Consider the following 18,280-nt stretch of genomic DNA (forward strand, 5'->3'; position numbering starts at 1 on the left):
CACAGAGGAATAAGGAAGAAATTTGTTATGCTTGATGATATTTATGATATTGAATTAAAGGTGTCATAAGATCGGTTGTGGTTGTGTAAGGTAAGGAATTGTACTGTTTTGAATAATGTGTACTTTATGAAGAATTATCGAAAAGCCTTAAGGATAAATCATTTATTAGTTACTAAAGGAAGGAGGCATGGTTGAGATGAATATGTCATTATAGGTGGGAGAAAGGAATAGCAAGAATATAATTCTAAATATGGATAGTGGATTGAGGACAAATAAGGATTGAGGACTTTAAAATTATTCTAGATTACATATCAGGTTCACAAATGTCAGTTAGAAATATATGAATTGGAGTTCTTATTAAAGAAAGTTGTTTATTCTTTTGGTCTAGGTAATAGCTTAGCTAAAGGGAAATGGAGAGGCATTTAAAAAGAATATATTATTATTTTAAGAATTATCAGGTAAGTGGATAGCGTCCCAACTGATATTTCATTAAAATCTCTTTTATTCAAATATTACATTTTTATGCAAATTCTTTTTACGAGAACAATGTGATTATGAAATATTTTGTTGACTAAATTACTTTATTTATGAAATTATTTTACCAAAATTGATCATTTTAGTTAATCAATAAATACAAGTTTGAATTTTAATTGTTGGATTTCAATTTGAAAATTATTGAATTGTTACGGAAAAACAATTCATGCGAGTTCAACATTGAAAAGGAAAATTTGTTTGAATGGTGATCAATTTCTCGCATGTTTGAAAATGGTTTGAAAAATAGACTTTATATAGAACACTGGTTGCTAACGGCAGTTCCGTTAGCCCTTGGCGCGCCATGGTACACCTAGCTAGTAGGGTATGTATAGGAGGTGCTAGACCCTTGCGATGGTCAATACATGTGGAACAGAGGGATGGTTATTCGTGAGCATCGTACTCACGTTTATTTTGTGGCTTCAGCCGCATTTGGTTACATACCCTCGTGGACTATATGTCCATATTTGTTTCGTAGCCTAGTTGCGTTTGGTTACTTACCCTCATAGATTATGTATCCACATTTGTTTTCATGGCATAAGCCGCGTTTGGTTATTTACCTTCATAGATTGTGTGTCCACATTGTTCTGATAAGTCCCTATAATTATGAATCCAATTATTTGAGAATTTTATATTCCATTGATGTTACTCAGTAATTTGTTTATAACTATTTATCTCATTTATGTGTTTTCTTGGAAGCAAGTCCTATTAATATTTGCTATGATAGTTCAATGATTTAAGATTTAATTTTAAAAAATTTTATAAATTTATTCTATTTTAAAGTTTATTACATTTTTCTGAAAACTGTTATCTCTTTGACTCACAATTATTTTAAACTTTCCTTTTTATTCAAGTTTTGTTATTTATTGTTGGGATGTTATTCACTAGAAGTTATTTTTTTGATCTTAGACGGTATAGCTAGACTCATGACTCAAGATATCCACTGAGGAGTTTTATTGCTGTATTGAAGCAGAAGAATTATTTTAGTCAAATCCTAATTTGCTAAAAAATTTAAACTTTACACCTATGTTGGTGTCTGGCCTTATGTGCTCTACGTAGATTACAGGTAGGATCCTCACATTTCTTTTAAAATTTAATATCTGATTTAGTATTATAATAATTTTTAATTAGTCTATTAGTGTGTTTGACGTATTAATTTCAGAGTTTCTTCAATCACGGCTTAAGGGATATGAATTTTGTGCCCATATCCCGTGCTAGTCATACCTGATTTTTAGGGTGTGACATGAAGTATGCTAAGGTAAGCTATTTTGGAGTAATGAAAGGTGCTTCTGATTGGTACGTAGTAGTTAAGCTATATATAACCCTTACTTTCCATTCTACCCAAATTTCTCTAAAAATGAGTTATAAAGAAATTGAATCGGTGAAATTTTAGGGGTTTGATTCTTGCCTGCTAGTAATAAGAGCTTTGCAATTGGTTTAAAGCTGAACAATAGAGCTTTGAACTCGCAGGCTTAATTTGGCCTTAAGAAAGAGATTTTAGGGTGGAAATGTGGTTTGAGTGAAATGAGACTAGTTGAGGTGATGTAAGGTAGTAATCAAGTAGTAGTAGACATAAGATGGATAAATGGAAATGAATACATTGATAAATATAGCCATAAGTAGTAAATATGTGTTTTTAGTCAAATTGGACAAAATGACTAAATTGTGTCAAATGTATTCATATTGGCATATTGAGCGTGTGAGTTGAGAAAGGAAGCTTGTGATAAGCTATAACGGTGGTTAAAATCTATCGATAACCTTTCTAGCAACAGAAGAGTTGAGGTGGCCAAATAACTTTCTTTATTTGACTTTTTGTTATAACTGTGTTTGAGTATGCTATGTAATGTATAAAAGTGTTTCACCTAAGCATGTTTTATAGCATTCTGTGAATGTTGCATGAAAATGACTTTTGAGTAAAGAAATGAATAAGGAAAATGTGATTTCATATGGTATGTATATATATATGTTATGTGTGAAAAAGTATATAAAGTGATAATTTGTAACCTATATAGTTTGGAAAGTATGATCATAGGGGTGGGAGTTCACCCAAGTAGAAAGGTGATGATAAGACCATATGGTATATTCTCCTTAATACCCAACGGGTTGTTGTGTTAGAGAATTATACCTCTTTAGTGCCTTTTCAAGTGCGGTGTTAAAGAAGATCTGTTGAGGTGTAGTGTTAGAGGTTGGACTCCTTAGTGTCTGTATGATATAGTATTGGAGTCAACGACATCCTAATGTATGTAATGGGGGAAACCATAGTCTAGAAGTAAGATAGAACATCTTTGGTTGGGTAATTCTACCACTAAAGGTGAGTTTAGGGCCAATGAGTTTGTGCATTGGTTTAAAGTGAGCCTATGGTTTCATGTCAATGTGATTTGGAGGTTTAGTCGATATTGATTATACTATGTGATGCTATATGTTGTATATATGGAAAAGTGGAGAAAAGTAATGAAACAAGTGTAAAAAAGATGAGATGATTGATATAAGTGATATTTGGTATGAAATATGTGATATTTTATATAAAATGGTATATTATGTTTTACTTTCATATATTTACATTTGATAATCAATAGGAGTGAGTTATTCTGTTATTGAAATTTTATCTCACCCTATGGTTATATTTTTATAGGATAGAGCAATGATCAAGGTAAGGAAAGAGAGTCTAGACTAGCATAGTGGTGCTGTGGTTGTGAGACCCTTTTGAATTTGTATAATGAATTGAGAACTTGTGTATATATGTGTATATGAGTTGCTATGGGATTGCATGCATGTTTTGAGTAGTGACTTTATGGAATTGTATATATATGTAGTAAATTGAATCAAGGGCTAAGACTTATGTGTATGTGTTGAAAACATTGTAAATGTCGGTGAATCTTAAGCCCATGTGTAAAATTATGATGAAATGAGTAATTTGGGACTAAAATTGAGTAGTAAATATGTTATGGTTGTAATTCTATATGAATATGTTGAGAAAAATAGCCAAGTTAGCCAAGATGTGTAAAAGAGTGACTTTTACACTTAGGTGTTTAGATTTTGATTAGACCGTTAGATTGTGTCCAAACTTTTAGATGTCATATGTGAAAATGGCACATGTAATGTCCACCTCGACATTACTAAAATTTATCACACAATCACAACAAACAATCTGTCGAACTCGAAAAAATGCGACACGAACAGCACGCGAGCGGAGGTCTTAGCCTTCATGGCAAGAACCGGATTGAACAAGGAGTCGCCACTAAGATTTTGAGGTAAATCTCGAGAAACTGTTTAAAAGGAGAATAAGGATGGTCTACGAAATCAGAGAATAGGTTCGGGAGTTAGTTAAGCATGGGGAAGGTGTTAGGCACCCCACAATACCCGTTCGTCAGAACGGTTACCTGAAGTTTGTTGTGCTCTATTAATATGGTTTTATAATTATTTTAATTATCCCTTTTATATTCATGTGTTTGATATAAAAATGATAGGAATTAGGTAAGAAATATTTATTTATTTATAAGGGAGGACATATCCTGTGATGGGGATCAAAGTCCACATAATTCAGACTTAAAAGTTGTTGCTATAAAAATATTTTTTTGAAGAGAAATTAATTATAAATAATTCACCATTTTGCAAATAAAACAATTTCTAAAATTTTGATATGTGTGTTTTAAATTGCAAAAAGTAATTTAATTTTAATTATTTTCTAAATTTTTGAATTTTTGGAATAAAGAAAGAAAAGAGTTTAAAATTATTTTTCTTTTATATTTTATGATTGAGAATTTAACTGTTATACCTACAGAGCCTTATTGGTTCATACAGTAATGCAGTTATTCTAAATATCTGTGGAGATTTTGAAATCTCACACGATAAAAGAATTTGAAAATTTAATTTATTTTATATTCTTATGTATATTTTAAGTGTTAAAAATATATTTTAAGTGTGTATATACATGTTTTAAAGGTTCTTAATCATCATACCTACAAAGCCTTATTGACTTATGCAGTAATATAATTATCCTAAATATCTGTGGAGATTTTAAAATTTCACACGATGAAGGAATTAAATTTATTTAAATACATCTTTTAATTTAATTAATTTCATATATAATTTGTATATATTTTAAAAACTTAATCATTATATCTGCATAGTCTTATCAACTCATAGGATAATACGATTATCTTAAAAGTCTGTAGAGATTCAAAAATCTCACATGACTAAAAGATATAATCGGTGAATATGATTACAATTTAAATACGTTAATTTGATTAATTAATTTTCTAAATTTTGTTATATGATTATTTGCAAAAATCATTTATTTATTATAAAAATTGAGAATCACTATATCTGTGAGGACTTATTATCCCACATGATGATGTGATTAATTTAAGTCTCTATGAAGATTCTTGAAATCTCACATGAGACCTAAATAAATTATTAATCTGTGTTATAACAAGAGAGTTAAATTTAATGATGGGCCCTTTGAATTCATATTAACATATAAGTTTTACTCTCATATCTGCGAAACCTTATTGATTTACATGATATGAGATTATCTTGAATATCTGCAGAGATACAAGGTCTCATGATAAAAGGCTTAAATAATTTCACTTTGCATATATTTTAATGCGTAATTATACAACGCATATTTTTAAATATAGAAATCTTAATCGTTATACCTGCGAAGCCTTATTGACTCACACAGTAGTATGATTATCCTAAAAGTCTACGGAGTTTTAAAAACCTCACATGACCAAAAGATATGATTGGTAAATATAATTATAATTTAAATTCATTAATTTAATTAATTAAAATTATAAAAATGTCTTTTATTTTATTTACAAAATTTGTTTAATTATTTACCATATAAATTGTGAATCATGATATCTGTGAGGATTTATTATCTTACACGATAATGTGATTAATTTAAGTCTCTACAAAGATTCTTGAAGTCTCACATAAGACTTAAATATTTATTATAAAGAGAGAATTAATTTCAATAATGGGCCTTTGAAACCCATATAAATCCCTGCAAAATTGATTCTCATACCTGTGAAATTTTATTGATTTACACGGTTTGAAACCATTCTCAATGCCTATAGAGATTCTTAAAATCTCACACGACGAATAAGCTATAAATATATGTGTATATATATATATATATATCTCTCTCTCTCTTTTCTTTTTATACTTTAGCCTCTTATAAGGAAATCATGACAAAACATGGAAATAGAAAACACCATGAAGTATTACGCATGAATAAATTTCCATAAATGAACAAAGGTTAATATAAGAATCAACCCATGCCATCACACGTTACATTTTTCTAAAACATAGTAATTAAAAAGATTGAAAGGCAATTTGAGAATCAACCATGCAAAACTAAACGTACCTAGATTAGAAACGTTGGATATCTTATAATACAAACCATCACAAGTTTATTTTGCATACACCAACATCACAAGATGAAGAACTTTTCAAATTTTCAAAATTAGTAGACAGACTTGGTGATTAATTTTCAAGTATCAATAATCTCAAAACTTGAATATAACTATGCCCTTGGACCATTAAGAGATGCAAGATTATACATGATATTTTATAAATAGCTAGTTAAGGACTCATGCAAAATTATGCCTACCATAAAATCTTGGAAGGAAAAGGAGAAAAGAGAATAATATTATTCAAACCATAGTTTTTACCTTTTAACAGTTATCTCCAATTAGCTTTTCTTTTTTTCTCTTCATCTTCTTCTCCCTCTTACGCTTGTAATCCAGCAATATGTCTGGCATTTTCTCTGGGGCTTGGAGAGAGGCCAGAGGTAGAGAATGTGGTGACAATGGAAGCCACTGAGGGCAAGGACCACTACTTACCACAGTCGATGTTAGCCCACTATTTGGTGCAGATCAGCTCCCAAAGCTGCTCATCCAGCATCGTCTTGTGCTACTGTTTGCTTACACAAGCCACCATGACCAGTGTCCTCATGTCCACAAGCTTCAACACCTCAAACAATAGATTATCATTGAAATACACATAAGCACTAGAGTTCCCAACAGCCCGATAGTCAGCCCGCTCATTGACATCCACCATCTTCAGTTTTTCATCTTGTCATCATCATGGGCATATGGACACTTCATCTCTAAGCCTGCTCCCACTGGTTTTTCAAAGATGACCTAATGAGAAACAAATGCACTTTGATTCTTTTCTTCGATTGCAATTTTGTCCTGGCCCTTCCTTTCTCCAGTTTTCTTCTCGTTTGGTTTTTTTTTGCTCTGTTTCTTCTGTCCTCTCTTCTCCTTCTCCTTCAAGCTCTATTTTTCAATTTCTTTCTCATCTCTCCTTCTCTATTTCTCTCTTTCTCTCTAGATGCTCTCTTCTCTTTATTTTTTTCTGCATTTCGTTTCTCTCCTTCATGCTCTATTTTTCTCCATTTTCTTCCATTCCTCCAGTTTTCCTCCTCTCTTCTGTTCCTTGATTTTCCTCTCAGCTCTCTCCTTCCTCCATTTTTTTCTTCTCTTTCTCTCTACCTTTCGTCTCCAGTGTTCCTTCTCTATTTTTTCACCCTAGACTTTATGTGATTGATCCCTTTATTGTTGAAGCTCGGGCTCCTCTTGCCATGCATATCTTCTCTATTTCTTTCTCCTTTTCTCTGTTTCTGAACCCTCATTTCTTCTACTCGCATGCGTGTCCAGCATTTGCTTTTCTTTGCTTCTTCGTACGTGCATGTGTGTTTTTTTTTGCATGCGTCTCTGACTCCTTTTCTTTGCATGTGTGTGCTGTGTTTCTCCACTTTTCTCTACATAACTGAGCATTTTTCACGTCTGATCTTTCTTGCAACTGCCTTTGGTGTTCTTTTGCATTTCCTTTTTAGCTGTATGGTCGTGTCTGTGCGGTTGTCCTTTTTTTCTATGTTGAAAGTGTGTGTACATGAACCGCATAAGGCTTGTGATAAGCCTTTTTTTGCTTTTAGTTTTTTTAAAAATTAAATTCACACACACACACACACACGTGTATGTATTTTGTTTTAAATGAAAAAAAGATTTAATGAGAGAAATTTAACTCTCAAAAGTTAACTTCTAATATTTTTAAATGATTGGGATAATTTAGAGAGAGTTTTAAAATAGTTAAACAAGATTTTTTTTTTGATTTTGTTAAAATTTAATCCTAAAAAGGATTAAATTTCATTTTTGTATTTTAATGAACTAAAAGAAATAAAATCCTAACCAAAAAAAGGTTATCTAAAATAAAATTAAGCCCTATCAATTAAATTAAAAATTTTTGTTTTGAAAATATAATCCTAGAAAGGATTAAATTTAATTTTTGTATTTTTCTATTTTTTGGTTATTTATTATTATTTTTGTTAAATTTAGAACATGCTTGGACAAAATACAATGTTCACACAATCATAATTAGGAGTAAGGATTGCTCCAAAGCTCATATTATATATGTAAAGGTTAAACTAATAATCTTTTAAAAATAATTGTGGAATATTTAGGATCCCTTAAAAACCCTTTAAATTGATAGTTTGAGCTCAAACTTAATGATTTATATAGTTATTGGAAGCATGGAAAAGTTTTGGGAAGCAAAACACTTCAAAATAGAGCCAAAAATATATTTTTGAGTGTTTTGGTCCATGCGCCGCGGCATGTGCCATAAAAAGCCAAGTTTGCTCACTATTGTGTGCCACGACTTGCGCGAAATGTGCCACGGTGCACGTGTCTATGACAACAATGCTGTCATGATAGCTTTTCTGGATGAATTTTAAACATGCGCCATTTTTGCATTCGATGTCCAATTGGAGTGATTCAAGCGCCCACACGAAGCTTATTCAATAAGCTAACTAATGGTATAAGTTTTGTTACGATCCGACACCATATGGGAATTTTAGATGCTCGAACAAAAAAGTCAGTCTTTAAAGAGATTTTCAAGCATCCAAGTACCCAAAACTCATAACTTATACCATTAACCCACTATAAGGCTTGAACCAAGTCTAATGGACTAAAATACACTTGAGTGAACATTAAAACACACAAAAACATACTAAACACAAAATTTGGCCACTCAATGGTCATTTCACCCAATATAGCCAAAACACACAATCAACACTACATACACTATTTGGCTTCTATTGCCACATAATACATTACAAATATATTGTCATCACATAGATAAAACATTCCTTGTACTTGTAATAGCATTTTAGTCCATTACCACAAAAATTGCCACATTTTCACATCATATACAATATTGGGCTGAAATACAAAATAACATAGTATGAAACAAGTGCAACCAGTTAAAATGATATGCATTCCTAATTAGCAACATATAATATCATATAACACGTTTATGTACACCACTCAAACAATCGAGCATTACTATTCGTGATGTAGCAAATCTGCTAGTCCTTGCTCGATTTCTTTCCCTACTTAGTCTCAAAGGTAGAACCTGTAAAATGATAACCATGTGGTGAGATAAAAATCTCAGTAACTCTACATTATTGGTTAACATGCCAAGTTATAGACAAGCCTTAAATCAAGTAAAATAAGCACAACATATAAAATCACCACAAGTTACACGCATGATCCCAAACCATCTGGTCCTCCAATACTCCCAACTAAACCAATAGGCTATTTCACAGAACTAAACCACATGTATGGTCCCCAAGCTCACCATCTATGGTAGGACTACAAGGCCAAGGTGTCCTAAACCACTTATAGACAACTGGTTCCCCCTATTACAAGTAATTGGGGTGTCGTTACTCTAATATTGCATCTTACAGATGCTAAGGAGCATAGTCCTCAATTTCGTACCCTTTTGGGTACTAAGGAGAGTAAGTCTCTAACACCACACCCATTTTCGGGCACTAAGGAAAGTAAGTACTGCACCTGGTGTCCCGAGGTGCCAGCAGTGTCATATAGACTTAATCTTTACTAACTTTACTAGGGTGACATCCCACCCTCTAATATGCCACAATTCACTATATATCTCTACTTGATCATATATAAACAACTTTCTAAACAAAAATAACAAATCTTATGATTTACTTCAAAAATATAAATTTCACAAACCAATACTCCACTCATTTTTCTAAAATAGTTAACCTTTAAAGAATTTATACATATATACTCAACAAATCATAGAAAAAAAACTTGAGAATAACTTATACAAGGTAATAAATAATGCAAATTATCTAGTGACCTCAACCCTTTTATTACTAAAAGGGTTACCCCGTGGTACTAAATTTCTTCTTGTGTCAAGGTAAGTCTTCCCATACCACAATCTACATCAACAAGTACTATATGTTAATTTTCAATTAACACAAGCACTATTAGCTACCAATAACCTCTTAATTCTCCCACTTCTCACTCATATACTTAATAAAGAGGCTTGTTAAGATTACTATACCACAATCTACATCAACAAGTATTATATGTTAATTTTCAATTAACACAAGCACTATTAGCTACTAATAACCTCTCAATTCTCCCACTTCTCACTCATATTCTCAATAAAGAGGCTTGTTAAGATTATAATTTATTCATACAATCCCTTTAAGTCTCCCTCTAACTCTTTCACAATATAAAACTCAATATCTCAACTTATCACACTTCAAAATCCCATGATCAAGTTAGGACTTAGTCCAACTTCCACTAAACAATAAAGTAGCTTCATATTACCACATATCTAAGATCAATAAACCTAAATTAAACCTTTAGAGTCAATAAAAACGTTCAAAATATTGACTTATGGCTTAATCCAATCAGACTAAATTCTCACTCTTTTAAATTCCATGAAAAATGAGATGAAAAGGTAGAGAAGAAGGGTAGAAAACTTACTCAAGAGTTTGAAGGCATAAATTATCTTCAAAATCCTCCCAAAATTATGCCCTAACAGTTCCCAAAGTTGTCCCCTTTGTGTTCTAGGTTTTCCACCCCAAAAATTGAATTTTTCTGATCATTTCTAAAATTTCAAGTTGTCTGCTGTGTCGTGCATTGTGACGTACACCACGCAAGCCACGGCTCATGATGCAGTAAGTAACAAGTTGATTTTACTCCCCCCGATGCCTCTTGACTTGATCTGACTTTAATCCTAACTCAATTTAAAGCTAAATATGACCCAAAAATCTAATTAGCAACCTAAAATATAATTAAATAAATTAATCATATTTTTAACTAATTTATTCCTTAATTAATCAATTTTTCTAGATTTGAAGTTTTCAGATGTTACAGCACATGCTAGAAGTTCATCATTTTGTTGTCAAAATCATAGCTGAAATTTCAAACTGGCATGCCGCGGTGTATGTTACAAAAAGATTAGGCATGTGGCTTTATGAGTAACATCCTAAATTTCTAATCCTACCTTAATGACTGATTAGGAAACAAGTTATTGATTTAATGTAGGATTAGGGTTTTGACTCTTTGGTATGTTATATGAATAGATATGGGTAAAAGAGTGGAATCCCAGAGCAAAGCATGTGAGTATAGTAAGGATTTCCCTCACTATACCATGCGCCGCAACGAAGGGTGGATGGGTTGCGGCCTATGGTGTAAAACTCTAATAAGTAAAGACATGGGACAACTCGTGAAGCAAAAGGGAAAATAAAGCTAGAGAGGTCTGGCATGGAGAAGAGAAGGGGATTCTACTAGGGCAAGCAAAAGCAAGAGTAAGAGCGATATTTCTAACCTATTACTTGTTGGGTAAGTCTTGTATTACCTTAACATCTAATTCTACCCTATTTTCTCTTAGTTTTAACTAGTGAGAAATTGAATTCAGAAGTTTTAAGGAGCTAATTTCTTACGTAATAGAAAAGTTCTCCAAAACAAAGCTAGTACTTTGTTATTAGTTTGTGTCAGAACGATAAAGCTTTAAAGCTATACGCACAATTTGACCTAATCTAGAGAGAGAGTAGTAAGAGAAAGTTGATTGTGAGGAAGATAATGATTGAGGTGAATGATAATTGAGCATAAGACGTGTAACTGAGTGTGAATTGTGAAAATGATATTGATTAGGTGTTTAATTACAATAATTGGCACTTTTGTCAATAAACTTATTGACTTTGGTTTGCCAATTTTGTGTAGAATCTAGTATGTGATGCGTAGATAAGTAGAGAGAGATTTGAGTAAGGAAATTACATAGGTAAACCTTTCTATTAGAAAGAAGGGTTAAGGTATCCATATAGTTTATTATGTTTATTGACTATTATAAATGTATAGAAGTAAATACAAAATGAGTCCCTGTCTTAGAGGGGGTTACTATAGCTATCTTTCTTGTAAGTGGTTTTAGTAGTAGTATGAATATGAGAATAGGACATATTTCTTGAGTTATTACTTGATGGGGTTCTTGATTGAGTACAGGTAGTAGTAGTGGGTCATTATCTCCCAAGTGAAGGCTGTTGTTTTATGAGTTTTATGCATGATTTGACATTATAAATGGTTTTAGCATAAAAATTGATTTGTGAAATGAAATGTGAAAGGTTATTGGTTTTGATTGATGATATATATATATATATATATTATTAGAACTGTATGATGTGGAAATGTGAATGAAAGTAGTAAAAATTGTGAAAAGAGCATGATCATAAGGGTGCGAGTTCACCCAGGATATGTAGGGATATGTGTGTGTGGGAAAAAATGAGTGAAAAATTCATATAGTCAGACTGACACTATAGGACATTTGGTGTAACATTATAAAGGCTATTACCATAGTAATTCAATATAACATATTATGGGACTATTACCATGGGACATTTGGGCAGTCAGGCAACTCCTTAATGCCCATTAAGGCACAGTTAGGAGTCAATGCCGTCTTTATTACAAGTGTGTGAAAAGGGAAACTATAGTCCATAAGTAGGTTAGATTACCTTTAGCTAAGTGTTTCTACCACTGAAAGTGTTCTCAAGTCAATAAGTGGTTCATCCAAGATAGCCTATAGTTTCGCGTCGGGAAGCATTAGAGGTTTGGCAGCTAGATGATCATGCTAGTGTGTATTTATGTGGAAATACTTTGAAAAGATGAAGTTTTCCTCATATGTTGCCATATATTTGACATTATTTTAATTTTGTTACTTTAGTATGGTTATTTATAGTAATAGGTATTGAATGAACTATATTAGTTACTAAAATTTTTATCTCACCTGTGGTTATTTATATTTTTTAGGTTCTAACACTAGTAGATCAAAGGGGAAAGACATTGGCTGAGTTGAGGTTTGTCGTTCAAGCCTTTGTAAGGATTTGGTGTGATGAATTTATTTGTTGTTAGCCATGAGTGTATAAGTCACCATAAGATTCAGTACATGTATATAGTGTGTTGATTGTTGTGGTTTGTTGGTATTGAGCTCCTTAGCCCTTTGTATATATGTGAATGGTGAAATGATTGAATAGGCTAGTAGATAAATATGCATATGTATGGATATAGGATATTTGAACTGTAGGTGGAAATTATTAGCCGTGTATGACATTGGGAATGAGAAATGAGATTTGGCTAAAAAGTGTTATATGGGCAATTTATAAGCCAAATATGTGTGTGTGTGTGTGTGTTATGTTGTGCATGTGTATGGTCAATCAGGTGTGTATTGTCTATTTAGATGCAATTAAGGCTTAAAAAGTGGCTAATGACGTATGGTTTTGAATTGAGATGCTTGAGTGGCAAATTTTGGCATAAAACAGTTAAAATGCACTTAGTTGTCTAATTTTTGAAATAAATATTGAATTAAAATGAAACTAGTGTAATTAAATAGATTTCAAAACAAGCTTCGCATGAAAAATTAAATCATTCCAATTAGACATCAGATGCAAAAATGGCATACATTTGTTAACACTAGAAATATGCATTTTGACAGCAAAATCAAGTGTGTGTGCCATAGCACATGTATTAGCATGCTGTGACATAAGTATCTGTATGTCGTGGCACATGACACAGTGTCACATTATGGTCTTTATGCCACATGTCACGGTGCATGTGGCATGAGCTGCGGAGCACAGTTTTAAAATGTGACTTAATTTTATTGAAATGCACATGGTTTCTTAGTATTTGGTATACATATATATATATATATATATATGTATATGTATATATATTGCTTCCATCGTGAGTAAGGTTTATAACTTGAGTGATTGTAAAGTCATTTCTAGAAACCTTTTCTTAGGATCCCAAGGTTTTCAAAGTTTACAAAGTAAATAATTTTAAATTGATTGGGATTGATTGAAATGGAGTGTATGGTAATGTCAATAAGGGCATTACACTGTGTCACATGCCGCGACACACATATTACACACCGTGGTGCATGGCCCTAATTTCCAACTTGATTTTATGGCTTATAAGGCATGCAATAAATGTTATGAATGCAACTTTTTGTCTTCTATTGTATGATGCTCTAATATGGTATGGTTTTGATGATTATGAAAATAAGTCTTTGGCCAAACTTTTCAAATAAATTCTTTAATTACTTGCTTGAATAGTATCTAGGTTTATCCATGTATTCATACTGTGACACACTTAGTGATATGTAATACAAGATATACAAGCAAGCTTTCAAACATCACCTCATATACATAAATACATGCACATATGCATCTTATGTGGCAACCCAAACAATTAATAACATTATTATACATTCCTTATACTAGAGTAGACATGCCACTATCAAAAAAAAGCTAATCCTTCCTTACAACATCTTGGATTTTAACTTTAAGAATTTTCAATGTTTATAAGGGTATCTTAGTCAAATTAAGTAAATTTTTGATTAATGATGTTTTTGTGAGACTAATAGACTTATGGATCATTGGATAGTTGTAAAAGCGGACTAGATTGGAGTATAAACAGGTCGTGGCATAGAGAGAGGTTTAATTTAAGTGAGAAGATCTCTGTAACATGCACCACAGCGGGCATGCCAATGTGCCACAGTACATGTACAATGATGGAAAACTAGAGAAGAAAGAGAGATATCAAGAGAGTGTTGGAGGAAACTCTTGGGGCTATGAAGGGTCAAATTTTAGACCACTTTGGAAGCATTTAGAGCAAGATTTAGCCTTAGGTAACCTTCTTTCACTTCTCCTTCTCCCTATATTCAGACTTTTTTGATGATTAGAGTATTTTGAGGCTTTGATTTGGTTTTTCTTGAATAATGGCCGAACCCATTGCCTTAGTTAAGGTCTAGGGTAGTTAAATCAAGCCTTTAAACTTATATTTATAGATTACATAAAGATTTGGAGTTGTTGGTTAAGGTTTGGATGAACCTTATGTAGAAATTAGATGATTAAGAGCAATTTTGGTAATGTAATATTGTTGTGTAACATCCTAAATTTCTAATCATGTATTAATGAATGATTAAGAATGAATTAGTGATTTAATATGGAATTAGAATTTTTGGATAGTGGAGTGTTATATTGACTCAGTAGGGTATTATATAAATAGATACGAGTGGAAGAGTGGAATCCCAAAGCAAACATGTGAGCATAATGAGGATTTTTCTCACTATACCACGTGCCATGGTGAAGGATAGATGCACCGTAGCGCATGGTGCAAAAGTTTGATTAATAAGACATGTCTAGCTCGTGGAAAATAGAAGGGAGAACATGAGAGAAAAGATCAAATTTGGAGAAGTACAAGGGATCTACTAGGGCAACCAAAATCAGGAGCAAGTATGGTGTTTCTGACTTGTTACTTATCAAGTAAGTCATGTACTGCCTTAACCTCCAAATCTACCTGGTTTTCACCTAGTTCTAACTGGTGAGAAATTGAATTCAGGAGTTTTAAGGAGTTGATTTCTTACCTTATGGTAATAAAAAGATTCTTCAGAACTAAACTAGTGCTTTGTGACTACTTGGAGTTGAAATGATAAAGCCTTGGAGCTGTAGCCAAGATTTGCCTCAATCTAGAGAGAGTAGTGAGAAAAAATTGCTAGAAAATGTTAAAGCTTGGAATGAAGGGTAATTAGTTGTAATGTGTGTAATCGAGTGTGAAACATGAATTTGATAGCGATTGAGTGCTTAAATGTAATGATTGGCACTTTTTGTCAATTTTGTGTAGATTCTAGTGTGTGATGCACAAGTTATGAGAAAGAAGCTTGAATAGGGTTGTTGGAACATGAGTAAACCTTTCTAGTAAATAGAAGGGTTGAAGTAACCATATAGTTTATTATGCTTGCTAACTATTATAAATGTGTAAAAGTGAATATCAAATGAGAAATTGTGCTTATGAGTTTTGTGCATGATTTGTTATTGAAAATGGTTTTAGCATGAAGATTGGTTAGTGAAATGATATTTGAAAGGCTATCGATTTCAAATGATACATATGTATATGTTATGATACTATCTGTTGTGAAAATGTGGATGAGTAGTGATAATTGTAAAAGAATATGATTATAGGGGGTGAGAGTTCACCTAGGATATGTGGGGATATGTGTATAGAGATATGTGAGTGAAAAATTCATATGGTAAGGCTGACACCATGGGACATCCGGTGTAGCATTATATATGCTGTTACCATGGGTAATCTAGTACAACATATTATAGGACTATTGTCATAGGACATCTGAGCAATCTAATAACTCCCCAATGCTCGATAGGGTGTGGTTAGGAGTCAACAATGCCTCTATCACAAGTGTGTGAAGAGGGAAACCATAGTTCGTAGGTGGATTAGATTACCTTTAGTTGGATGTTTCTACCACTGAAAGTGTGCTCGGATTAACAAGTGGTTGATCCACATGAGCCTATGATTTTGCATCAGAGAGCTTTGGAGGATCAGTGGATAAATGATCATGCAGAGGTGTAAAAGTCTTTAAAATATAATTTATATGTAAAAACAATGTTTTAACTACCATATATTTATATATATATATGTGCTACATTATGGTTTTCATTACTTTATAATGGTTATATATGGTAATAGGTATTAAATGAGTTATATTAGTTACTGAAATTTTTATATTACCCCTGGTTACTTACATTTTTAGGCCATGGTGCTAGTGGATTAAAGGGAAAGGATATGGGCTGAGTTGGCATCTCTTGCCTAAGTCTTTGTAAGAATTGGTGTAATGAATTTGTTACTAGTAGTTGTAAACATGTATAAGTTGCCTTAGGATTTAAAAATGTGCATATTATCATATTTGATGATTTTAAGCTTCCTAGCCCTTATATATGTATGAATGAGGAAAAGATTGGATAGGCTAGTGGAAGAATATGTATGTGTGTGAATATGTGATATGTGAAGTGGATGGATAGCAATTTGGCCATGTATGAAATTACACAAATGAAAATGATATTTTAGCCCAAAGGGTATAATAGGTGGTTTATAGGCCAAATATATGTATGTATGATGGATTGTGCATGTGTGTGGTCAATCAAATGTGTGTTGTTCATTTAGACATGGTCAATGCCCAAAAAGTAGCAAATGACGATTGGTTTCGAATTATGACACTTAAGTGGCAGAATTTTGTTAGAAAATGGTTGAATTGAACTTTAGTGTTTAATTTTTTGATAGACATATCGGCTTAAATTGAAACCAATGCCATTAGTTAGATTTTGAAATAAGCTTCACCTGGGTACTTGAACCATCTTGATCGGACATCGTATGTGAAAATGGCCTGTATCTAAATTTTAGATTAGAAATTGCCATTTGACAGCAAATTCAAGTGTGTGCGCCGTAATGCATGTACTCACGTGCCACGGCGTAGCAACTATGGCCTCTGTGCCATATGCTGCGGCACGTGTGGCACCAGTCATGGCGCACGATGCAAAGTTTTACTTTATTTTTTGGAATGCACATGTTTCTTTTGATATTAAATACCTGAATATTTATTACTTCTACTGTGTATTAGTTTTGTGTTATAAGTTTTCTAACCTAAGTGATTTATAAAATGATTTGAAATCTTTCTTAGGATCTTAAGGCCTTTAGTGTTTTCAAAATAAATGATTTTCATTTGATCAATAAGATTATAATAGAGTGCATGGTAATGTCAGCGAGGGCATTACTTGTTGTTTATGTGTTGGGATGTTAAATAGGGTTAATATAGCGTGTTGGAAGGATTGGTGGGGCTAAATTAAGATTTTAAGCAGAATGGGTACCTCTAATTGTATTACATAATGAGGTGATTGGTGTGGGATTAACAATTAAGGGTTTTATTGTGTAGATTAACCTTTGATCAAGTGTCGTGGTGCTAGTAGATGTGTGTGGAGCTATTAGTTAACCACGGTAACCCTTTTAGTGACAAAAGAGTTGAGGTAACTGGATTGTCTAATCTCCCTTTTTGTGTGTTTAGATAGTAATGTGTTAGGTTTCTAAATTAATGTTTTATTTTGATACTAGCATATTGATAATATGAAATTATGATTTTAAAGTTATGTGAAGTGGAATAAAAAGTTGCTTAAAAATTTTAGTATTTGGAGAGCTAAATGCTATTTGATGTATAATTACTTGTGAAATTCTATGGTTTAAGTGAAAATGAGAAATTGTGATAAATGATATGTTATAGATATGTGTTGGATATATTAAGCATGTTTGGAATAATCATTGTGAGAAACAGGGAGTTCACCCTAATGTGTTATCGGGACATTGTTTGAAAATCTGCATGGTATACTAGCACCGTGGAGGCCCCGATACTCAATATTGTATTGTTTGAAAGTCCTAGCACTATAAATGGTAGATTGGGCATTGACACCCCTATTATTTATGGACAGAAAAAATCTATGGTTCATAATGGGTGAAGGCGCTCTTGGTTAGGGTTGCCTCCTATTAATAGTGAGCTTGGACTAATCTAGTCACATGAACTTGGTTCT

This window comes from Prosopis cineraria, unplaced genomic scaffold (genome assembly GCF_029017545.1).
Source record: "Prosopis cineraria cultivar Desert tree isolate PC_DT_omini unplaced genomic scaffold, ASM2901754v1 PC2, whole genome shotgun sequence".
Lineage (NCBI taxonomy): Eukaryota > Viridiplantae > Streptophyta > Magnoliopsida > Fabales > Fabaceae > Prosopis > Prosopis cineraria.